This window comes from Barbus barbus (assembly GCF_936440315.1).
Source record: "Barbus barbus genome assembly, chromosome: 3".
NCBI lineage: Eukaryota > Metazoa > Chordata > Actinopteri > Cypriniformes > Cyprinidae > Barbus > Barbus barbus.
In genome coordinates this window covers 19,601,970-19,628,325 of record NC_136731.1, presented here as the reverse complement: position 1 = coordinate 19,628,325, position 26,356 = coordinate 19,601,970, and the positions used below count along the sequence as shown (strand labels likewise).

Genomic DNA, 26,356 nt, shown 5'->3' with positions numbered 1-26,356 from the left:
TGTTATTCGAGTTTAAACATCCTGCCCCTTAATAAATAAACTTTAAGTAAACTTTACCTTGTACATGTATTGTTTTTACAAATAATGAATGGTTTGAAGTTGTCGCGCTAATTGCGTCATCAAGTTCAGTGCTCCTATTGGTTCTTGGTTTGACGGTCGTCGTAGGAGATGTCACACTGCAGGAAACTTGAGGAAAGTGTCTGAAATCTTCTGACACTGCCAGAATTTAATCGGAGGGGAAAAATGATCGCAACGGCCATTAATCGGCTGTCGGTGAACATGTCAAACCAGCGATCTAGACAACCGATTTTAGCCTAGGATTATAGGAATCTTTTAGGATTTTAGGATTTTCAAAATTTGTCTCAGACGAACAAATCGTGGCCAAAATCGCACAGTGTGAGCCGGGCTTTAGACGGGGCATTGATGAGGAAATGTTCCTCTCTTTCCCCGTCTCTTTGTGGTGGTGCTTAAAAGCGGACTCAGAAGTGGAATACCAGTAGTGGCTATACCTGAGCCAGGCCCTGTACTGGGGGAATTTCTTTTCAAAAACCAAGAAAGAGAAGCACTGTCAGCCCTCATTTTATATTCTCAAAGATAACAAGCCTCTCCTGTTTCCACACAGCAGCACAACCTGCTCTCTCTGATACTTACTCTTGGGACTGATGTGGAGCACACTGATGTGGAGTGCACAGACGTTACATGTTTGAGAAGCAAGTATGCTGATGCCAGCACATGTGAGCAGCAGCAGGAAAAAAGCTTGGCATGTCCATGCTGTAAAACATTTCCACCTGATTCAGCTTTCACCTTAAAAAAAAAATGTGTGGAAACAATTTTCACTCAGAAATTACTAGTAAATTTTACAATAAATTACAACATGACCGCAAGCAACACATTGAATTAAATGTAAAATTTGGAAGAAGAAAGACTAAAATAGTATGTTGCTGTAAAATGTACTCCAATAATCTTTGTTTTATTTACATAAAAAAAAATAATTATTGTCTAGTTGAATCTTGTTTAACTTAAATTTAAATTGGTTAAATTATTTTAATGAGTTAAAGTAATGGAAATATATACAGTACAAATGGGCCATTCTACAGAACTGGTCTAACATCAGAGTTGGAAACGTCTTGAAAATTTTTTTTTTTTCAAAAAATGTGTATGTATGCAAATTGTATAATATGCAAATGTACACATTTCTAGTAATTGTGCAGTTAATTCTCATATTGTATTTTCAGAAAATTTTGGAATATTTGTCCTCTCCCAAAATTGGTCACTATGAAACAGTAATAATAATTTAATTAGAGGGTTATATTAAGCTATTAAGATTTTGCTTACATCTACATTGTAAATATTTTTTTTGGCTATTTAATACATTTTTCAGAGGTAAATCACCAACAATTACGTTTCTAACAATATTTCAAGTGCAATTTATGAGATTTGTTGTATATTTAATCCAATTTTTCTTTGTAAAAGGCAAAAAAGTTGATCATGCTGATTTCAAAGTTCATAAGTTTGAATACACATTGAACTAAAACTACACAAAATACACATTGAACTAAGACATCTTAGTTGATAATTCAGTATAGCTTTTTTTTTTTTTAAATCCCATATTTCGGTAGTGACTGCACATTTATGGTAGTGACAGTAATGCTTTTGTAATGACCACATCACATTACAGAATTTTAACTCGCATACTGAAATACTAAAAAAACTACAAAAATTTAGTTTATTTGCCCCAAAAATTAGGATTATGTGTTCCCTTTTGTCACTACCACAACATGATGACATGTTTCGGTCTTGACTATTTTGGTACACCCCCCCCCCCCCCCACCCCCCGATTAGCAAAGATGCTAATCCCTCCACAATTGACAGATTTGCAGAAAATGTATGTCTTTTTACAAATAAACATTTACATTTAGTTGCATGCATATTCCCAATTTATTATGTAAGCTTTATGTTACATCTTACTTGACAAGGGAATTTAAAGTAATGTTAATACTAATTAAACAGTGGCTGTAAACTCATTGGCTTGGGTATGTAGAGAATTTGCTGCATACATTATATGGACTGCATGGCCTTTTAAGATATGGTGGTTCAGTTCAAAGTAAAAGGTTCTCCATGTTTGAAATGTTCTGACTTCTTAATATTTTTTAGAAATGTTTGTCCTTCAGTCTGGAATATATATTAATTTAATGTAAGAGACGATTTTCTTCATTTCATTGTAAGTAATCATTTAGAATCATTGTTCTAACTTTAGCTTTTAGGGAATAACTCTTAAGATTTGATATTTATATGATTAATTGAGATTAATCAGAATGTCCAACTTATACCTTGTTAACGATACCTTATTAATGACTTGTCCAGCAAGCATTAAAATCAGCACGTTATCTCTTAACAATTTTGTTTATCTTATTCGCGGCCAACGATAAAACAAACCAAATAGTTAGTTATCAAGCTCATGAGCACAGGTAACGTTATCTTTTTGGCAAGTAATTTCAAGACTTGGAAAATCACATAGCAACAGACATGCGATTTCTTAATAGAATTAAAGTTTATTTCACTACTCTAACAATACTAAGCTAAACAACACAAAACAAAAGACGTAAACAAACACACACTTTCGTTGCAATGAATTGTTTTGATCTGAAGAGAGTCTTAGGTTCTAATGCTCGTTTTCAAACCTATCTTTACTCTTAAAAGATAAATACAACCCGTTCAGCCGATTCAGGAGATTTTGTCTAACTTTGCTTTCGGTCGAGTTCAGTCTTTTTCCGGTTCAAGGAGGCTCTACTTCAACTTTTCTGCTTTCAGTTGAATTTCTTCCTTCCCGGCTCACAAAAGATCACGCGCTGATGGCGGCTTGGTAGGTTGCTGTCACGAGAATACTCTTCAGTGGTTGGTTGGCCTCGTTCTGACTTGATGACGCTCCCAGGAAGTTGGTTTCCGTGTCTGAGGCTTTTAGATGTTAAAGTTCTTTGGAAGCTTGAGTCTTGGTCTCAGTTTACTGCTCAATCATGATGTTAAATGGCTGAGAGCGTTCAGCAAGGAGGGAGCTGAGCTTAAGCTTTCCTTTTCAATTTCCAACAACCACAACAGTTGAGTATCTGTTTTTAACGGGCCGATTTGGGATCTGCCCCCCGGGCGACTGACCCAATCAGATTCTTCCTGTGGGGCGGAGCCCCGCCCTGCACGGCTTCTCTCCATGCATACATTATCTGTTCAGTTATTTATCACATGAAAAACTTATTGACAGCAGATTTCTATTCGTATTGTAATCATGCATTGATGAGAACAAACAACTTTCATCCACACCAGCTTACTATTAATGAAATCAGCTTTCATCTGAAACCAAACACCTACGTATTTGACATGCACAAAAAAAATACATATTGTCAGGGTTCTTGGCACAGCAGATACTAGAGAGAGACCCAGATGCAGAATTATCAAGGGAGTGACATTTATTGACAAGATTTAAATAAACAGGGCTGAAGTGAGTCCAAACAATAGAAAAGGGCAGTCCGCTGGAAAACAGGAGGATGACCGAAGTCAGACCTGGACCAAGCTAGGCTAGAGAGCAAAGGAGATCACCAGTCAATGATATCAATGGAGATCAGGCAGCAGCTTGGGTAACCAGTGATTGACACTTAGAGCTGTAGTGAACCCAGTCCAATCAGCTAACCAGTTCTTGAGAACAGCAGCCAGGGCTTGATACTTTGAGCTGTAGTGAAACCAGTCCAGTCAGATAGCCAGGTCTTGAGAACGGCAGCCCGGGGGAATCAGGACACAGAACAGGAACAAACACTAAACAAGACAAGACCACAAGACAAAACAACAAGCAACAAAATAAAACATCTATGACTACATGCTATGACTAAAAAGGAAAAGCCAAAATCAAACTGCTGCGAGCAAATAAATCAAAAGAACCAAAAAGCAAATTCCAGGAATCTAACTGGAATATAAACTGGCTAAGACGAAAATCAAAATAAGGAAAAGCCAAACTAGAGGCTAAAGAAAACTAGAACAAAATTAAAAAAAACAGGAACTAGACTAGAGCAAAATAACAAAAGCAAGGAATCTTGATAAACCTCAAGAGAACCAATGCAAGCTAGACAGATAAGGAGAGCAAAAAAACAACACTACTCAATACGACTAGTAGACTGACAATAAATTCTCTTTCACACAAGGAACTCACGCAACGAACCAGCAGAGACATGAGGGAAAGGAGTACAATATAAAGGAGCAGAGCACATGAGGATCAGGTGGACACAATCACGTAAACGAGGACTAGACAAGGACTAAACAAGGGGGCGTGACCATGGGAAACAGGGAGGTTGGACCAGAGGAGCATGTGGCAAACACAAACAGAGACAGAGCCATGTGCTCAGACACAAAACAAACAAAGAAACATTGAACAGGGACAAGACAGACAAGACTGTCAGGGCAGAATCCTGACACATATATCCTTTGTATTCATTACGCGGTTAATGCATCGATTAAACGATCCTAAATTCTACATAAACACATCCAGCATGTGAACTGAACACTAGGCATCAGATGACGTTATGCATCAGAAGATTACAACAATATCATACGTTCCAATAACACAGTAAAGTTTATACATGTCGTAACAACCTTAATATATGTTGTGAATATAATATATATAGTGTTTTTCCAGTATATTGCTTCAATAGCAGAAATGAGTATAAATTTGTCCCTGTAAGATATGTGAGCATAGCGTGGCGTCTTTGTCTGTTAGAGAGCAACAAGGAAAAGGCGCAATCCCCTCTTGGGGAGAAGCGCGAAGTCGTGGGAAGGTCACTTTGTGGAGATCTGGAGATTTTCTTAGTTGGACGTTGATCGCAAACACATCATCTTCAACGATACCATCCTTGAATTTACGGCGTTAATGGAGAGAGATTAGGGAGTGTTTTGTGTGAAGTTTCTCCAAATGACAAGGTATTTTCCCTTGTCCGACTTTATTTCTGATAAATCCAGCCAAGCACTTAAAGTTGCTCTTCTCTTAAAAGCATCCAGATGTCTTTTCTCCAATATATCCTGGTTTTTATGGTCCCAGGAGAAAAGGGGGTTCGGAGCGAGCCATGGGCGCTGGAATGCGAGCTTTGATCCTTGCTTCAGGAATGTGTTGAAATTAGGTGTTTGTGTGTATCCTGGTTTCGACCAGGTCTTACATCATCTAAGAGATGATATTTTCATCAAATTAATTGGACCATTTTTTAAAAAGTTGATGTTGCCTAACATTCTTTTCAGCTGCACATCCTCATTCGAATACTTCAGCACCTTCAACCCCCAAAATCCTCCCATATTTCTGCCAGATATACATTTTTAATAAAACAACAATATCATAAGTAACTTTAAAGACTCTTTGAAATGAAAATAGGAGAGGCCATCTAAATGCTAATGTACTACTTATTGAATCTTCTGATGCATGAATTATTAAAATCACAAAGAAAAAAATATATTTTTTACATCAAAATTTTGTAAACATTTTTTATTCATTTATTTCTTTTTATTAGTAGTATAGATACACGATTGTGCATTATTGTGGACATCATACATGTAATTGTTTTAGACAATAACATAATGAATAGTAGAGTAGCTACCTGAAGAACCGTGATCAATAGATACTGCCACGTTCACACAACAGCAGAATACAGTTGTCAGTCCTGTATTTAAGTCCTTAATACGGTTACGTTCACACACAGTACGGTTATTTACGGGGGTGACAACCGCATTCTGTAACCGAACTCACACCCGTAAATTTTCAGGACTCACAACCGCATTCTCGGAACACACTCCCTGTGTGAACGGAACAGTTGTCTGTCATGTCATACAGCGCGAGAGAGAGCCGCTCTGCCGCACAAATGTGTGTGCGTGTTTTTGTGACCAATGAGGTCATAAATTTGTATAATGACACAGGTATGACATAGGTATTTCAAGGTGAAGGTGACTTATAAGGACAATGACCCATGTCCCCACTTTTTGAAACACTTATAAATCATACAGAGTGAGGTTTTGGGGGGGGAAATAGAAATGCACAGTTTCTTGTGAGGGCTAAGTTTAGGTATAGGGTTGGTGTAGGGCAATAGCACATACAGTTTCTACTGTATAAAAACCATTACGCCTATGGGATGTCCCCACTTTTCACAAAAACAAACGTGTGTATTGCGTGTGTTACGTGTTTTCACGTGTGGTTTCAGTCACTTACAGTGATGGAGAAATAAGCTGCGTGTCATCTGAAAGTTTTAGATCCAGTCAGTTGAGCCGCTCCCATCTGTTTTGTTTTCTGCGCGACTCAAATATGCTCCGCTCTCCACCCAAATTTAAAAGCTGCTGTCGGTTTATGAAGATTTGACAAGAACTCACGGCTTGATTGGACTCTTGTCGTGTCAGAAAGTGATAAAACTTGTATCTGATTCTGAGTATTATGGACGTTGCCATCTTGGATTTTACTTTGGTCACTGTCGCTATGGTTACTGGTAAGAAATACGGGCTTGACTCCCGTTGCACATTCATACATTCTAAACACAACTGTAAGCTGTTGCGTGAACAAGACATTTCGAGACTCACACCTGCAAGTAAATGTAGTTGTCAATCCCAAAAATTGACGGTGTGAACGTAGGCACTAATTAAAGATCGAGGTAACTGGTGCTTCACCATTTCCGTCAGCCATGTCAAATTTTTGTCATAAAAACAATGACATATAGAGAGGAATTACATGAACACAGGAAAGCTCTCCTAACATGGCTCTCCAAACCAGTTCTTAGACTGGAAGTTTGTAATGGTTTAATGTATGTTAGGCTGTAGTATCTGTGATTACCTGCTGTGCTAGAAGTGAAGTGTAGCCACTGAGTCATCGCTGTATTAAAGGGGTTACAAAAGGGTGTTTTTTTGCTGTTACTTTATTTATGCTCTTAAAAGACACTTTCCTGCCAAAACACTTCGCAAAGCACCTTTTACAAAATGTGCACGTACAGTAGATGAGTAACCATCATCATACATCATTTAATGCTAAACTAAGAGATAGCAACTAATAGATAGTGGTCCAAAATACCAGCAGCATTCATAATAAGTATTCAGACCAGAACGTCCAGTTTCTTCCTGCAAGCAGTCAGACTTATGAACGGCTGTGTCTAACAGCTGTATAATTCATAGATATATAAATCTGTAACAGAAATTTAATATTTGGGTGAATTTTAATGACTTTGAGTCATTCATTTTCCCCAATATCCAGAGTGTGCACCACCAGCCCATACAAACTGGGGGGGTTTCTAGAGGGAGCCTCGGTAATGACTGAAATCAAGGGTGGGAGATTTGGTCCCCCTCAGTAGAAATCGGTAAGGTGGGGGGCATAATATCGGTTAATTTCAGTGCTGAGCAGAGGAAGAGTGTGTAGATGTGCTGAATCCATAATCCCGCTGAAGGGATTCTCGACAAAATAAATGTGAGTGAAAAGAGAGAGAGAGAGAGAGAGAGACAGAGAGAAATAATGGCAGAAGTTGGAGAGAATGTGCCTCAGGGGTTATTATCTTAAACATCCTTATAAAGAACAGAGCAATAATTAGACCCCTATCACTCTGTCACTTTGATTTCCTCTTGCTGAATAGCACTGGCACTCCTTACAGTTTGAGTTTAATTAGAATTATATTGTTAAATCAATACATGCACCACAATGGCTCAACAAAAGATAAGAATGTGTCTTTTTACTGTAGGAAACGCTGTACTGGAAATGGGTGGAGCTTTAAGCGTTTGTTTGAATCCGATTACCAAAAATATTTTCAGATTTGTTGACTGACCCTTTCTGGAGGTGACATCTTTAGTGTGAATGAATCATTTGAATCATTCTGAGTTGTTACAGAACAGAACAAGTCTTGGTGTTTTATTTATGTGTTTGAGTGCATATACATAGACCAAAAAAAGAGTGTTTAAGCATGCTGCAAAGCACAACAAAGCAGATCTAACTTTTTTTCTCAAAATTCATATTCACAGTATTTGATTCACAAGTGAAACATCTCTACTGCCTTCAGACTGAGTCTGCTTGAGACTCCGAAACGTGTTATTGTATCCATTGTATCTTAATTTTCATTTAATAGTGCCGCAGCCATTTTTACCTCGAATGTGCAAGTCTTCCGGTGCCATTCACTTCCAGCTATTTCTGCTGTACAAAAATAGTCTGTTATGCTCCTTGAAATTACAAAATGTTATTTATCATATTATTTAAATTTATTATTGTAATCATAAAGACACTCTTTTGTAGCAAAAATTGTTTTACCATTTACTGCACTTTGTTATTCTTCTAGTTACCCAAACTAGCTAATGAAGTGGGAAGTCTTGTATTCGCAGAAAATAGCATACTTTAATTTTGAAAAATAGGGACGTTTTAAAAAATTAACACAGATTTGTAACAAAAAAGCAAAAAACAGAAAAAACAACAACAAAAAATTTGTTTAATGTACTCTCAACATATTCGGATTTCTGAGATGTGCACTGTTAAAGAAGACAATGTGCAAAGCATATTCATATCACACTTCAGAATTTAATTAATGTTTAATTAACTTCATACTGGCAACACAGACTCACCATTGCTATGTAATTTCAAATATGTTGATTAGAATATCACTTCATGCTTGTGCTTATCTAACAGTCGAATCAGTCTAACAAAATTTTTTTTCCTATTATAGTAGAATTTCTTCTTAGTTTTTAAGTCATTATTTGTAAATTTTTTAATAAGATATTCAGCTGACACTATCAACAATCAATCAATTCCAGAATATAATATTTTTTTTTTGTACTTTTTACTAGTGCTGTCAAACAATTAATCACGATTAATCGCATCCAAAATAAAAGTTTTTGTTTACATAATATATGTGTGTGTGCTGTGTATATTTATTACGTATATATAAATACACATGCATACAGTATATATTTTGAAAGTATTTACATGTATATATTTATATTCATATAATTTATATATTATATATATATATATATATATATATATATATATATATATATATATATATTAATATACAAGCATAGCATATTTTTCTGAAATATAAACATGCATGTCTGTATTTACATATAAATAATAAATATACACAGTACACACACATTATGTAAACAAAAACGTTTATTTTGGATCCGATTAATTGTTTGACAGCACTACTTTTTACATATTATTTTTGCATTGTTATATTAATATACAACCTATTTAGGCCATAGACAAACTGTTTATGGAATTTTTAATTCTGAATTATTTATTTTAAATAATTAATTATTCATTATTTTCCTCTTCTTCTAACTTATTTTTTATATTCTTCAAAAATGATAACTACATTAATACAACAGCAAGAATATTTTCTTTTTTTTACCTACTGTAACTGCTGATTAGCTACTATTTTTATTTACTTTATAGTCACCTTCATTTCAGTTAATTAGTCAACAAATCCTCTGTAAACATGCGGGTGTCATAAAGGTCGCAGCCAAAGTGATGCCGCTTTAATTTAAGTGAGCTAAATGCTCACTAACAACCGCCTCACAGATCATCACTTCAAGTTCATTCCAGTTTGAGCAAGAAAACTGTAGAAGTCTGAGTTGGCGAGTTGTTTACTTTGTATTTAGTTCATCCATTTTCAATTAAGTTAATTTCTGAGCTAATTGTGGACATTATAGGTGGACTTTATCCTATATGTACAGGGTAACGAGCCTATCATCTCATCAAGGAGGTTCCCTTTTCACCCATATGGGTGTTGGACAGTGTCGGTTTTTAATACTTAGAAATATTTTATATATTTGTATGGTCAGCTGTTTTTGCATACAGTATTTTTTCCCTTGCTTCTCAGAGAAAACACCCATGGAGGAGGGATCGAGAGCGAAATCGAGTATGAAAGGGATCCTCTGATTTTATGAATGCATGACTGTGATGCATGTGACATTTCTCTGAGATTGAGCTTCAAGGTTTTGTCTCCCGCTGATTGCCATGTTCTCTGAGCGATATGGCTTCACTGTGATCCAGAGGTGCAAGAGGAGCAGTGGAGGAGAGAAAATACTGACACAGACAGACAAAGGCAGAGATTAGATTTACAGCATCCAAGCCATTACGCTGCATGATGGACGAGAAAAACCCAGAAGAATTCTTGCAAAACAGCCGCTAGCACATTCAGCGTGCCCGATCAGGGCTATAATGCTCCCTGCCTCGCATGCTGCCATCTTAATTCTGAGCTTGTAGCAAGCAAGGAGAGATATGTCAGCATTCTGCCAGACTGGGGGGAGGTGAATATGTCTGCCGCAGGAGGAGGCCCCCCCGGCCACTCAGACACCCTCAGAATTCTCCTCTCGCGCTCCACACCTCTCTCCCGCAATCTGCCTCATGCAGCCGTGGGAGAGGAGAAGGAAGAAGTGGAGTTTGACAGGAAGAGAGACAGATAGCTACTCACAGCCTGACGTACACATTTTTCTCATTAGGCTTGCCGGGGATCGATGGTTGCAGTTGGGCTGATACCTTTGTTGGTGCTCGAGCTCTCTGGAAAGCTTTATTAAAAATGAGTGACAGAACAGATCCTCTGCCTGTCTTTATTTCTTTAGCGCGTCTGCCGTAAACCGCGTTAGTAAGATGTAGTCAGACATACCAGTTTCTATTGCCTTTGTCCTCTTGAAATGCTAGTTTCACGTGTGGGGAGGGACTATAATTGGTGTTTAGTTACGGCTAAAGCAACAGTTTACCTAAAGATGTCAATTACACAGCTTCATATCGTTTCAAACCTGTAAGACTTCCTCTCTTCTGAGGAACACACAGAATGTTTGCAGAATGTCTGTAGGGCTCTTTTCCACACAACTCAAATAAATAGACACTGGGGCTGCTGATGACAAAAATTTATAATAAAAATATCATAGAAGCGGTCCATTTCAAGTCTTCTAAGGCTATATAATAGCTTTGTGTGGGGAGAATATGTTGATATGGACTGAAAATCTTCCTCTCCACAGAAGTTCGCAAATCTCATTCAATGTTGTTCACATTTGAACTTGACAGAATGTCCATTTTGACCTTTAGCAGTCCAAGCTTTGTACATTTATTGTGATGTTTTGTCCTCTTTTGAGCTTAAGCGTCATTGGTAGTGTTGTTATAATATTATTTATATATTATTATTCATATTATATTTTATACATATTTTAAACTGACTTTCATTTTTCTATTTTCCTTTTTTAATTAAAATGTTTTATTTATTTTGATAAAATTAGTCATTTTAATTAGCTTTTTTATTTTTTTTTGGCATTTTGTTATGTGCTTTTGTCATTTTATTTATTTATTTTAATATATTACTATTTAGGGTTTTTTTTGGTATCACTTTACTGAAAGTCTTTATGCATAATGCATTATAAAAGTAGTTTTAATGCATTAATCATGTCTTGTAATGCACCTTATAATGCATAGTACAATCTCATTAATAACTGTAACCTTAATACATTATTATAACACTTATCAATTCATTGTTACACTATGCATTTTAAATTTGGTTATAATTATTTGCAACAAGATATTACAATGTATTACAATGCACATTTGAAAAATTATAAACACTTTATAATGTATTATATATAAAGGATTTAAGTAAAGTGTTACCATTTTTTTGTTTTTCAGCTTTAATTTTAGTCGTTATTTATAGTTAGTAATTTTAGTGCCTGAACTTAATTTTTTTTTCAGTTAGCTGCCAAGGCGACATTTCTAATTTTAGAATCTAATTTTAATATTTATATTTTATTGTACATCTGCTTTTTTAATTAAAAATACATTTTAATAGTTGTAGCTTTAGTTAATTACAATAACCCTGGTAAATATGCTTTTATTGTATGGAAAAAAAGGCCAAGGTGTTCATCAACAGAAAATAATAAAAAAAAAAAAAAAAAAAGGGTGAAAAATTATTTTATAACAGACGGTTCATTTTCTGGTGAATATCCCTTTAATTGTGCGTTACAGAAATGGGTCACACTTTATATTAGGTGACCTTAACTACTATGTACTTGCATCAAAAAATAAGTACAATGTACTTATTGTGGTCATATTGTATTTCAAAACACTTTTGCTGCTATTGAGGTGGGATATGTTTAAGGTTAGAGACAGGTTTGGTGGTATGGGTAGGTTTAAGGGTGGGTTAAGGTGTAAGGGATGGGTCAACAGTGTAATTGTAAATGTAATTACAGAAATTAATTACAGATGTAATTACATACAGGTATTTTTTAAATATATAAGAACAATGTAAAAACCTGTATGTACACAATAAGTGCATTGTATCAAATGATTAATTTCAATGTAAGTACACAGTAGTTAAGGCCACCTAATATAAAGTGGGACCCAGAAATGTAATTCATGCAGACATATTAAAAAACATATTCCGTAAACGCATACCATTTTCAGATTTAGTTCATATAAATGAAGTAGAATAAATTGAACAGACACTGCACTTCCTAATCCTCTCACATATTCACAGAAACAAACCCCATGCAGGTTTGACCGAGGTTAGTCATTAGACTAACATATTTAACAAATGTACCACACCAGTGCTTCCAGTTTACTTGATGCTTCAAATTACCAACAGACCCTGAGAGGGTCTGCAAACAGACAACGTTTAATGAGGGAAAATGGCAAGTAACATACAAATGAAGGGGAATTTGTCTTCAGGGAGGACTCATTTTACATTCCCTGCATTATTCTGAATGGATTAGTAATGTGATAGCATGCTACGGAAGCAAAGCCAGGATCTCATTGTTATGGGCCATGGCTCTTCATCTAAGTGCACTGCTAATACACTGGATAGAATGAATAGCTACAGGAGTATTTGCCTGGCATTTGAGAAATCTGAAATTGCTGCTTACACCCGTGCAGAAAAGACCAGCTTAGACTAGCATGAGTTCCAATGCCAGATCAAACTGGTTTATGCTGGTGAACCAACATACTGTAGTATAAAACCAGAGGTGGGTAGAGTAACCAAAAACTGTACTCAAGTAAAAGTACTTGTAGAAATATTTACTCAAGTAAAAGTAAAAGTAATAGTCTGAATAGTTACTTGAGTAAGAGTAAAAAAGTATCGGATAAAAAAAACTACTCAAGTAGTTACTAGTTACTTTGGATCATATACTGAATATAGTCTATTTTTATTTAGATGTATAGATATTTAGATAAAATTTATATATATACACACACACACACACACACACACACACACAACTGCCGTTCAAAAGATGTTTTTTAAATGTAATTTATTTCAGTGATGCAAATGATTTTTTATCAGCCTTTTAGCCAGTCTTCAGTGTGACATAATCCTTCAGAAATCATTCCAATATCTTGATTTATTATCAATGCTGTTCTTTTCAGCTTTCTATTCATAAAAGAATTGTGAACAAAATGTCACAGGTTCCAAGAAAAGCAACAAAACCCTGTTGAAAAAACCAGCATATGCTGGTAAAGGTATGTTTTGGAGCATGGGATGCTGGTTTGGGCTGGTTTAAGCTGGTCCTAAAATGGTCTGACCAGCTTAAGACCAGCACATGACCAGCTAAGGACCAGCATAAACCAGCAAAAGACCAGCATAAACCAGCATCACAGCTTCAAAACATACCAAACTAGCATATGGTGTTTTTTCAACAACACTGATAATAAATCAATATATTAGAATGATTGCTGAAGGATCATATCATATGTCTCTGAAAACTGGAGTAACAGCTGATAAAGATTCAGATTTGCATCACTGAATTAAATTATATTTTAAAGTATATTAATTAATGATTAATTATGTATTATTTATATATGTATATAACCTCTGACACGGAGAAGAGAGAAATCTCCTCACATGAGTCATGACCGCTACAGAACATCTGAACATAACGAAATAAATGCATATGACGGATCTTCTTCCGTCTGTTCCGCAAAATGTAAACAAATGTAGCTTTTATTTCTGCAAGCGTAAATATTGTGAAAATATCAACATTAATTGTGTCTAAGCAAAGGCATTCCTCCTGGAACTAACGCGGGTTTGGCGGGTGTTCATTTCATACTCTGTGACAGCTTATTTAATGAATTACTTCTAGATTGTATTTAATGTATAAGGTACATTTACAAGAAACTGGTAATGTCATAGTGGTTCGTGTACTGTAAACGAATCTATAACGTTACCTGTGGAACCGACAGCACACGCGGTGTTCATCTAATGAAGATCTTCATAGCTAGCAAACCATAGCCTTTGCAGATTTGCTTTCAATTGACTGTAGATCCAAAGCCATGTCTTCAACGCTCTTAATGTTCATAAACTTTCTGTTATCTGAGTGAGAACCGCTTCAGCGACTCAGCACGTGCGGCAGGGAACTGAACGAATCATTCAAATTGATTCGTGAACCGATTCACTGGTTTGCCAACTGGTTTGATCGAGCCTTCGAACAGAATTGACTCAAAAGAATGAATCATTCGCGAACGGACATCGCTCGTTGCCCAGAGAAAAGTAGACGGCGCGTTTGGAATAAATTTAAGCATTTTTATCTTTATCATTACGTAGCCTATTGCATTAAGATAAAGTAACGAGTAAAAGTACCGTTTTTTCACTAAAAATGTACTTGAGTAAGAGTAAAAGTACCCAATTTTAAATATACTCTAAAAGTATTAGTTACTCAAAAAAATTACTCAAGTAAATGTAACAAAGTAAATGTAACTCGTTACTACCCACCTCTGTATAAAACTTTACTGCAGAGTAGTTTTCTAGGAAATCTGGTTCATTAAATAGGTTTTAGATACCAACATCCCATGATCCAATTCCAACATTATTGCAAAACATAAGCTGGTGACTAACCATGCCAGTCTTTCTATAGTTTTAACAGAAACATGCATTCTGTACAAGAATTTATTTTGGTATTTTTTTAAACAAGTGATTTTACTTTGACAAGACAAGGCAAGTTCAGCTTGTAATGTCACATGGCATGACTTCTCAAACACTTAGCATTTTATTTATGAATTAATAATTCATGATGTTATAATGATGTTAATTCATGATTCATCATGGAGACGTTGCCATGGTTCTTCTGGATTTAGTCTGTCTCAGTTTGTTCTGTTTCTTCTTGTAATTGCAGACAGATTGGATGATGATCAGATCAGATCTCTGTGTGGAGGACTGGCTGTTGTGCAAACAAAAATCTCACTGGATTATTACAATTAATGGCAAAATGAATGTTTGTAAATGTAAACTGGTATTTCCTACTGACACACTACAGCAAAAGATAGAAATAATGAATAAAATATGCATGTAAACAAATAATTTTTACTAGGTTACATCACATAGCTTCTTTTTTTTTCAAAAAAATTGTATGGTAAATAGTTTTTTTTTTTCAGAAACCAACATGAACACAGAGAGTAATTTTTTCTTACTTTTTTCTTTTTTACTCTAATATGTCACTGGCCTACAAGTTAAGATATGAAGGTCATTGAGCAAGAAGGGACAAAGAAAATTCCTGCATGTCACGTTTTGATGACTATGCGAACCATCCTCTTCATCACATCAAAAACCAGCCCTCTTGTTTGCCTGCTTATTTTACTCTGTTCTTTCCCCTTCTTCCTTTTGTTTGTGCAATCACGAAACGGATCAATGAGCTATACACGCAATTACTGAACGCCACCGATGGGACATGGACCAAAAGACAGTAGCTGTGGGATTAGTAGGACAAGAGGAGTGAATGGAGACACACAATCGACTTAGTATCACCCCTGCATGCCTGTTTAACTTCATTTTATCTAAATAATCACTTTATCAACTTTTTGTTTTTTTACGCCCTCAACTGAAAAACTGACATGTTAATGCATTTCACTTGTTTTCTCATTAGTCACTGTAATTTTCTGTCCAGCAGAACATGCAAGTCTAAATGTAACCAACATTATTTCTAGGAAAGGAAGCCATGTGTAGCAATAAACACGTTTCTAAATGCCAAACTAAACACACAAATCCTTGTAGAAACCCCAGGCTCTGGACACATTATTCATTTTGAAATTATAGAAGTTTACTCTGCACTGCATTAAATGTGGAATTCTTTTTTTCTTCTCAAGAACATTTCCCATTAAGGCATGGGTCTGGGGATGTGTTGTGATTTATATGTCCGTAGTTGTTCAAGTAATTACAGCAGCCTCCTCATTAAATTATACAGTCCACATTCACATTCATAACCTGCAGAGAAGCAATCTCTGGAAGAAAGTTAGCTAGTGTTGCACACCAGAGGCGTCTGTGAATCTGCATTGACTATCACTTCCGAACACCTTTTGGTCTCTTATTGGCCATTTGCACTCTCACAGTAGCATCATATAAACATCGATGGTTTAATTAGTGAGATTTATCTATTTCTTTTGCCTTGACTTAATGAGCATTTAAAGAATGTGCTTTTGTCTGCTAGGGTCCAGTAGGGTCTTTCTGTGCCAGCCTCTCTCCTCCTTTTAGCTCTTAAACAGTGGTAATCTAATTAGTAATTAGTGTATTATGAGCACTTTTATTATCTTTTACCACAGAAAACTGTGGCAGTTTATGGCTGGTTCCTGAAATGTCACTAGTCTTTAATACTCGGAGCACTTGAGAGTGAATACATGTACTGTAGCCCCATGGTCTGCGGAAAAAATGGCTCCTGCGAGATCTTTATATAATCTTTATGGGCCACTTGATTTTTTCCATCTATAGAGGGCTAGAGGCCACTGACCCATTTTTCACAATTGTACGCACTTATCCAGACATGTTTTACAAAAACAGAATATATCTGTGTTTTATACTTTGCCATACTGTAGGCTAGAAAGAATTGAAAACTATGTATACATGTTACCTGTGACCCTGCAGCTGCTGCTAAAGCTTCAGAACAGTCTTGTGGTATTATAAGACAGTATACTGTACATTTACATTTTTTACAATAAAACATTTAGCAGACGCTAAATGCGACTTTATCCAAAGCGACTTACAAAAGAAGAACAATTTGTCATGAGGCCAATGATATTTGTAATATATACATGCATCTATACATACATGTACATGAAGTATACATGACATTTTGAGCTGAAGTGATGATGCCTATACATGAATGTGGAATTGTAGTCATTGGTAGATCAGCTAATGCAGTATAGGTGCTATGCCAATGGCCAAAAAGGGGGAAAAAAATCACCAATTGAGTTAATTCTACCTGAATGACTCCAAAGCAATTCCACTGGCTGAAAGTACTTTTAATGAATACTGTATTTAGAGACGTCATGACCAGAAATACCTTTTAAACTGTCACATATAATAGTATATAACCATAGTTGTAGATGAAATACTGTGAAATTACATCCTTGCCAGTCTTAGTGCTTTTAAGTTAGTTTAACAAACCGTTGACCATTTTGCCTGTTAGCTTAGCCTATTTTCTGTTTTTGTTTTATTTTTCAACCTTTAACTCATGTAATGATGTTCAACTATGCATTTAATAGGTAATATCAAAGACTATATATACCACAACAGTGCATATGTCAGAAGTTTGGAAACATTATGATTTTTAAATGTTTTTAAAGATGTCACTCATGTTCACCAAGGGACCAATTAAAAAAAAAAAACTCTTTTCTTTTGTAATATATTTTAAAAAGGATTCCTGTGATGTGATGCAAAGCTGAATTTTCAGCATCATTACTCCAGTCTTCAGTGTCACATGATCCTTGGCAAGCCATGGTAAGCATAACAGACTTCATTAAAAACCACAACCTTTCCAAACTTTTGACAAGTATCGTATGAATGGGGAAAACTGCAACATATGGTGGCTCCAGGGCAGCTCTAGTAATGCAAGTCCCATCTTATAAATTTAAGAGCCAATTAAAGTCATCACAGAACTGAGAAAACTATTAGAAACTCTGACTCCCATAGAAACCTAAAATTTGCGCCTAGGACTGCATAGTGTTCCAATGCAGGCAGCACTGTACATAGGTCTAACTCTTTGTGACACTGTAACCAAAAATGCTGTTGGTTTTTGTGACTGCATCTTGCTCATAATATGTGAGATGGCTTTAGAAGGGTACATCAATGATTCTGGTGTACTTCTTGGCTATGGTTTTGTTTGGATGCAGTTCTTGGCAGAAGTAGATAGAAATGACGTTCAAAGGGAAAAAACAATGCTGCCTCTATTGCAAGCTTTGAGGATGATCTTTGGATATTAAATGAGTGGTTGCCACAATATACAGTAAGCCTTTACCTCTTCTAGAACCTGATTAGAAAGGCAGGAGCTATGGGTAGTCTTGGGATTGTGAGACTTGTCCATGTGTATAGGAGGTTTAGAGTAATATAGGAGGTTTTCACAGCAGTGGGACCCTGTGAGTTCAGCAGTTCAGCACAAGGGTTTCTGTTGCCTACACCATCTGATCCTGAGGCTTTGTGGATTTCAGCTGCTTTGTGGATAACACATCTGAATGTTTAAAAAGAGCTTACAACTTTGTGTAATTTCAGTTACCTGTCATGCTAATTGCCAATAACGCTACTGGTTCATTTAACTGTGTGCAGCTTCGGTAAGGAGAGCATCTGCTGAAATATAAATGCAAATGTAATGGGGGTGCCAGTTTACTGTGATTTACCCAGTACGATGTGTCAACATGTTTGCTGTTTTTGGATCAACATTCCCATAAAAACCAATCAGATTTTATGGTTAGGTTTAGGATTGCATTTAGGAGCTTTAGTATTCATCCTATTATCCAGTGCTTTCCCTTTTATTTCAGGTGTAGGTTAGGGTTAGAGATAAGGTTAGGAATATGATTGGTCCATGGTAAAAAAAGGATGTTGATTCAGGAACCCATTATGCTTGGGTAAATCAAGTTGTGTTATTGGGCGTAAGAGACTGAATGTTGGCATGTCAGAAGGTGGGTCAGGCCACCATAGCAGGAGTAAAGATTTCAAGTCAAGTCACTATTATTTGTATAGCGCTTTAACAATGCAAATTCAATGCATTTCAGTTCACTGGTCAGAAAGGCCATCTTTTGTTCTGCTTGTTCACACCAGCCATTTTTAAAGTCTGATCTGTTCTTTTCTCTTTCTGGGTCCCATGTGAACAATAACCCAGGGTTTATTATTGAGGGAGTATTATCTTTTTAAATCAAATTTTACTCATAGAAACATCACAAAAATAATTCAAGTAAATAAATATGGTTTACTCTTGGTATGTAAACACTGACCATGAGGATAATACTTTATTATGATCTACTGAATCAAGGACAATAGATCCACATCTTTGTTTTAACCATATTTTCATTTATGTCTTTAAAGGGGTCATCGGATGCACAATTCACTTTACAAGTTGTTTGAACATAAATGTGTGTTGGATGAGGTTTTGTTTTATTTGGAATATTTCCCAATTTATCATTCTGAATGTACTGTTGAATGCTAAGTATTTATATTTATGCATGTTATTTGTGACCCTGGACCACAAAACCAGTCTTAAGTATCAATTTCACAATTTGAAAGTTGAATAAATAAGCTTTCCATTGATGTATTGTTTGTTAAGATAGGACAATCTTTGAGATAATCTATCTGAGGGTGCAAAAAAATCTAAATATTGAGTAAATCACCTTTAACTTTGTCCAAATGAAGTCCTTAGCAATGCATATTACTAATAAAACAATTTTGGAATGCATATTACTAATAAAAAAAGTTTTGATATATTTACTAAATATCTTCATGGAACATGATCTTTACTTAATATCCTAATGATTTTTGGCATAAAAAAAAATCTATCATTTTGACCCATACAATGTATTTTTGGCTATTGCTACAAATATACCCGTGCTACTTATGACTGGTTTTGTGGTCCAGGGTCACATATGTTGTATACATTTATATCAAATATCCATTTTAGTTTTTATCATAGTCAATCTATCCTGTTTTTAATTTAGCTGTCTAAAAGTCTGGAAATTGTTATCTTGGGCATATTTTAGTCATGCTGCATAAAGATTAAACTAATAATTACAATTATTTGTTTATCAAATAAATGTTTGTTGATATTTTCAGGTCATCAGCACTGTGTCAATAGTGTGTGTGCATGGTTGCCAGGTTGCACAGATAAAGTAAATCTCTGGGTAGAAAATGTGTCATTTGATAGGGGGATTTAAACCCTTAACATTTGGTAAAACCCATCAAGGTCTGCTGTTTTTTATGAAGAAAATATAAAGAGATTTTGGATAGCGAGTTTTTCATTTTAAACTACATTTTAAACAGCATTGACCACTCATTTACATAACATCAGTGTTTAGAGGGCATGAAATGCTAAGTTTTATACTCTGTATAAACTACAAAAATGGAAATCGTGACATTATGCGCTGCATATTCCCTGTGAATGGGGATTGTTTTGACAATATTGATGTCAGTACTTGAACCTTCCCTAGTGAAAAAAATATGCATTTATTTCATGCAAAGTATACTACAAATACATTTGCATATTTATTTACTTAATAAAAAACCCTGCAATTGTACTGTTGCTATACTAAACTGATAAAGTCTGCAAGATTAGTCTTGTCTTTTTTAAAGTTAGAGTGCTTAAGGTTGTTGGTGTCATCTCGTTTTAGTCAGGGAAAAAAGGTTGTCAATAAATATTTTTCATTATAACATTTTGTTAAAAAAAAAAAAAAACTGGTATACGTGCATTTCCACGATATGTGCTAGCGATTGTCTTACGTGCTACAACATTATGGATGAAACAATGGGAGGAAGACCACTGCAGGCAAACATGAACAGGTCATGAAGTCAATGGTGGCTTCCAGGATGATAACTCACGTGACAACTTACTAGATACATTTTCCTATGTAACGCTAAAAGCACCCCCCTCAAGCGAGTTATTATCCTAGAAGCCGACATTCACAATTGACATGTTTTTTATTCAAACTGTGCTAATAATCTGAAAAGGAACTGAAAGCTACTGAAAAGTAAGTAAAGTAAAGTAAAAAAAAGGACCTTTTAAGTCCCATTAGCAACAAATCCTTGTACGTGCACCTGGTTCGACCGATTAAATGAAAAAATCGAGCATGAGCATTGACTTAAAAGCCCCACTGGATCATAATACTTTCCCAGAATCTTATTAGTACAGGTGCCACGTGTTACATATGGTAATAGCTTTCCAGTGCTTTCTCCTTGGTCTAATGGTTTATAGTCACACAGTTTGAATACAGAGGAATAGTACTGTACATATAGTGTTTAGTTTACAACAAGCATTTAGTAAAATCTTGGTTCCCTTATTACAAGGGTGTATGTCAATGCGCAATTTGTGAATTATGAGATACTGGAACATAAATGCGAAAAGGTTAGTTGGCTAGTTTGGAACATTCTCTCCCCCCTGAATTTATAAATCACCGGTGAGAAGGACTTTTAACAGAAACTCAGCAAACAGTTTGCGTTAATGTGAACATATGAGCCATGACAAGTTACAAAGCCTACACATATTGTTAACAAAAAATGGCATTGCTACTTATGGCTGTACAGTTTCTAGAGGGATAACACCATTATTGTTTATTTTAGCTTTATCATATAAGGGGATCCACTTAATATGTGTCAGATCTGGCACAAACAACCCCCAAAGAACAGTTTGAGAAGTAATATTACACCAGTTTTTGAGTTGGAGTGCCAGGAGTACCAACCTGCTGTCAGTGCAATACAATCCTTGCATGTTTCAGTGAGCTCCAAGCTAGCTTGGAAAGTCTCAACATGCAGTGATGTTAACTTTCAACCGTTTACAGGTTAAAGGTTTACTTCCATTTTAAAATATAGCACCATTTAAAGAGAGTAAGACCAGCTCAAATGTGGAGTATAGCTTTCCTTCAGCCTCAAACTGAAAAGCCAATTATTTTCAAAGACAGTGTCAAGGCTAAACCCAGAAGCGGGCAGACAGGCATTTAGACGATTCCCGTGGGGTAATCTCAATTAACAGGCATTCTCGTGGCCTCGACTTCCTCTCGCTCAGGTTTAAGACACCCAGTTTTCTGTCAGTAATTGGTCAAATTACAAGAACGGAGGGAATTGTTTTTTTCATTTCCCACCACAGAACGAATGTTTGATTAGTTCAGATCAGCGGGAAGGGTCAGCGTGTCGAGTCAGTGTTCACGGGGAATGTTATTCAGAGAATTAATCTCCGTGGCTGTGGGTGTAATTGGGTCATTGAGGCGTGGAAAATGCGAACGGTGATCATTGTAATAGGTTGTGAGATGAATGTGTACAGCATCATTAACTCAATGGGGAGGCAAAGCAGTCTTATTGTCACCTAGAGAGACAGCGCAGCATTCGGCTTGTACGCCACTGCTCCGGTTTAAAGATCTCTTTCTCTTTGTGCCTATTGACTCATCGTTGTATAAAGAGGGACCGGTCATAAATAGAACAGGCCAGGATGCTATTGCTATGGTTTTGTGTCCCCTCACAACAGCAGCGTTGAGCCATATTGGCAAAGGATGTGAGGAGAGGAGACTGCTTGGCTCCATTTGCAGTCATGTTCTGCCCAAACCGCTGTGTGCATGTGTGAGCTGCTGCATGCATGTGTGCAAGGTTAGAAGAACATCTTAGATAAATAACAGTGCCACTTTTATACTCCTTAAAGGTGAAATAATATCTCTGCCACTCATGACAACAAGGGAACTTGTAGAAATAATGACTGGCTATATTTGGAACAGCACGCTGCTGGAGTGCTGTATCCCACAATGCAATGCATTCAACTTGACCATGCATTTCCAGTAGACAAAAGGAACAAAATTCATTTTAGATGTTTTTTAAATTAAGATTAATATTATAAATTTAGCTATGGATGCACTATGTATCAATACCATATCAGTGTTCAATATTGTACATTATTGTTATTTTATTTATTGAATAGATTTGATTGATGACTGACATAGCAGATATTTGATATTCAATTGTTCAAATGCAATTCCCTGTTTCTACGTTTTTAGATTACCTTTGGTGTCATCGCAAGCTTGCTTAAAGTTTAAGAAAAACAGTTACACTTACACTAATTGGAAATTTGAATGAATATCTGTTTTCATTCTGCACATTTCAATTTGAGTTTTTAGTATATTATTTTTATCTAGACAAAATACAGAATATATAGACTTCACACACACACACATATCAAACAAATACGATCAATGTATTAGGGGGAAAAAAAAAAGAAGCTGAATCTGAAATACTTCTAGTTGACTCTGTAAATTAACCTGGGATAGGAGAAAGTATTTTAACATAAACAAAAATGACACACTTTAGCTTTAAGCTTCTACTCACACCCATCACTCATAAGAGGAAATTACACACCGGCATCCCTACAGCATCAGCTCTCAAAACCTCTTCTGCAACCAAAGTGCTTCATCTCACAGAACATCCTTTTCCCTGCTGAGCACCAGCTCAATAATGCTGCCATTTTAGACATATTTATCATGGGAAAGGTAACGTTGGCATAAAATAGGAAGACAAGTTTAACCAGCCAGTGGCCTCAGTCATCCCTCATTCAGCACTGTCACTGTCTGTTTGTAGCACATGGATAAATGCGTAACAGGCCTACATCACAGTGCTAATATTTCTCAGAACACATAATGGGAGTTGACGTGTACGGGGTGCTGTGACGCTGCAGGATCCAGGGCTGGCGGTGATGGGCTGCATTATTTAGTGAGATTTGGGCAGGAGTTAAGTGCTGGCAGAGGGAAAGTGAGATGGACGTTGCAGGTTACGTGCACCGTGGTCTCTCGAGCAGCCACTGTACAGCACACGCTCTCGGGAATCTCTGTTGTAAAATCCCACATGCACAAAGCATTTACTATCCATATACTGATCTGTATGCAACAGCTGCGGCACAAACCTGAGCTGCATATAGATGCATTACAATTGTGATTGTGTGAAGCGAAATCTACTGTGATTAGGTTAAGTTCACTCCAAAATAAAAATTATATTTTAGTATTCACTCACCCTCATGAAGACTGGTTGTGGGTGAGTCAGTGATGACGAATATTCATTTTTTGTTTATCTATTCCTTTAAAAATGGTTCAGCGCTTCATGTAGAAAACAATGCCTTGTGTAGTCTATGGTGTTTGCAAATTGAGAGTGGTGAATATTTGATGTGTTGTTGGCTGAATTCTTTGTGCATGTCCAGGTGTAGGAAAGCATTTACAAGACAGTGACAGTGGTCTTGGACATGCTGAGCAGACACATTTATTATGGTACAGGTTCTTGAATAGTAAATCAGTGTCCTTGGAGAGGTTCTGAGGCCATTTGGTAAACTCTAGATCTTTATTGCCACCTGCAGGCGGCCAGCAGCACTGCACTCTGCAGCTGAAGTTAATTTAAATTGTGTGAAGTGATTAAAAATGCCCTTTAAACCAGAATCCCCGAAGGCAAGCACCACAATCAAATTTTAAATGAATGCTTAGCGTTGAGCGCTCGATAAACACGGCAGCCTGCGTTTGAACAGGTATGTGTGCTGCACGTGTTTGCCTGTGCGAATGCATTCTTAAGATGCGGGTGTGTATGCGAGACCACGTTAGTGTGTGAGACTATGAGTAAGATCATTAATGAGGATGGGAGCGCTGTGGACAGAAATAGCAGACCGAGAGGCCTGCAGGGCAAGAAGGGAAGAAACTCAACCACAGCTTGTGACTGCAGCACAAAATGCACGGCTGTGTGGTTCACATAGTCAGAGCTTGGGATTGTAAACTGTATTTACAGGTGTGACTCAAATTGTCATGTAGCCTACACACAACAGCAAACAGGAGCAGATTGAATGTCTGCATAAACCAAGGGGATAAAGTTTGGCTGGCTAACATGGCCCTATTAGTACACTCACTTGGTTAAAGGTGGGGTAAGTGATTTCTGGTAGCCAATGTTGATATTTCAAATCACCAAAACAAACACGCCCCTACCCCAAAAGGGTCTCACCCATATTTTGTTAGCTCCACCCCACACATACATGCACAATCCAGGCAACGATTAGTTCTCTCAAACAAAGCAAAACCAATGTTACTCACCAATCGAGAAGAAACAAAGCAACTTCTGCGTCCGATCGCAGGCCTTCCCGCTCCTTGAGTTCTCTCCAGCGCTGGAAAGCTGATCCGATATTTACACAGGCCCTACTTCTTGCCTTAATGTAACACTTTGTCTACACCGGACGCGAGCGGTGTGACAAAATACTATAGAACTCATTATAATCAGTGATGCTGTCTACACTGGATGTGGTGGGGAGCGACATGACAAGTCCCCGACAGTAAACTGCTGCCGTGTTCTATTTATGAGGTATTGACACAAATTTCAAATGATTTTCAATGGTCACTTTGTCGCATCCAGTGTAGACAGACTTTAGCTGCTGCGGCACTGCGTCTGGTGTACACACGGTGTAAGCCTTCTTTTGTTTTATTTTTATCCGCCATCTCTATCTTTCTGTCATCGCTCGGCTCGGCTAATGTCCGGCATGTGCACTGAGAGCTCTCTCAGCAGAATAATAGCGTTATTCTGCTGCTGTGTGAACATAACCATTGTTGAGTCTCACTCTGATCTCATTTACTGGTCAGAATAAAAGCATGTTGTCTCCTTGCTGATTCTACCTGTTCATTCACAGGAGAGATGGGATTTTACCTGGAGTGACCATCTGTTGAACAACAGCATCCTCTAGTGGACATTAGCACAGAACAAGCTACTTTATAATGCAAAACCTCATTACCACAGACTGTCTCATAAAATGTATTCAATACTGAGAAGGACAATTTTGTGTTTTTTAATGATTAGAAGAATGAGAAGGTTGTTTGTTTTGTCTTTCCAAAATCAATTCTCACTCTCATACATTTTATGAGGCTATCAAACGCAATAATATACTGTGGCATTGGAGAATACAGCAAGTGCTAAGTACATCTGACACTATTTGGATACTCAGTGTATTTCCATATCTAAATAACCTCAGATGAACTGTAAACATCTCTACCTTAAATGTGTGTTCAAAGTGTTTTCGCTCAAACAGAAGGCTAATGTAGCTTTGGTGAAAACCTTCAGTTGGTGAGGTTAGTGTACTCAGGTGGGTAAAAATTATTCATCCTACTTAAAAAACCTACACAGAGAAACATTGTTTTTGGGGTCATTTAAATGAAACGGTGTTGCTTGCGCTCTCTTTGCATGATAGTAAAGCTTGTGAAAGCTGTGGGTGAAGTGTTATATTGGTGTCATGACAGTTGCAGATCAATTTTACTGATTTTTACACGTATGCATTTGGTGGATGCTTTTATCCGAAGCAAATTAGTGCATTTAGGCTTTACATTTGATCAGTATGTGTTTTCTGTGAGTATGAAACCCATGACCTTGGTATCGCTAGCACC

General features: G+C 36.6%; 1 protein-coding gene across 2 annotated transcripts in view; it reads left to right on the top strand.

The window, feature by feature from the left end:
• LOC306856683 (noelin-2-like) overlaps positions 1-26,356 on the top strand; it is a 92,069-nt gene that overhangs the window by 18,828 nt on the left and 46,885 nt on the right. Inside the window, exon 1 of one of the 2 annotated variants that reach the window (XM_079396074.1) lies at positions 26,008-26,058. The exons of the other annotated variant lie outside the window; for it this stretch is intronic. The gene's annotated coding sequence lies outside the window, so the exon portion shown is untranslated. Of the gene's footprint in view, positions 1-26,007; positions 26,059-26,356 lie in introns of those variants that run through there. 2 annotated transcript variants of the gene reach the window in all.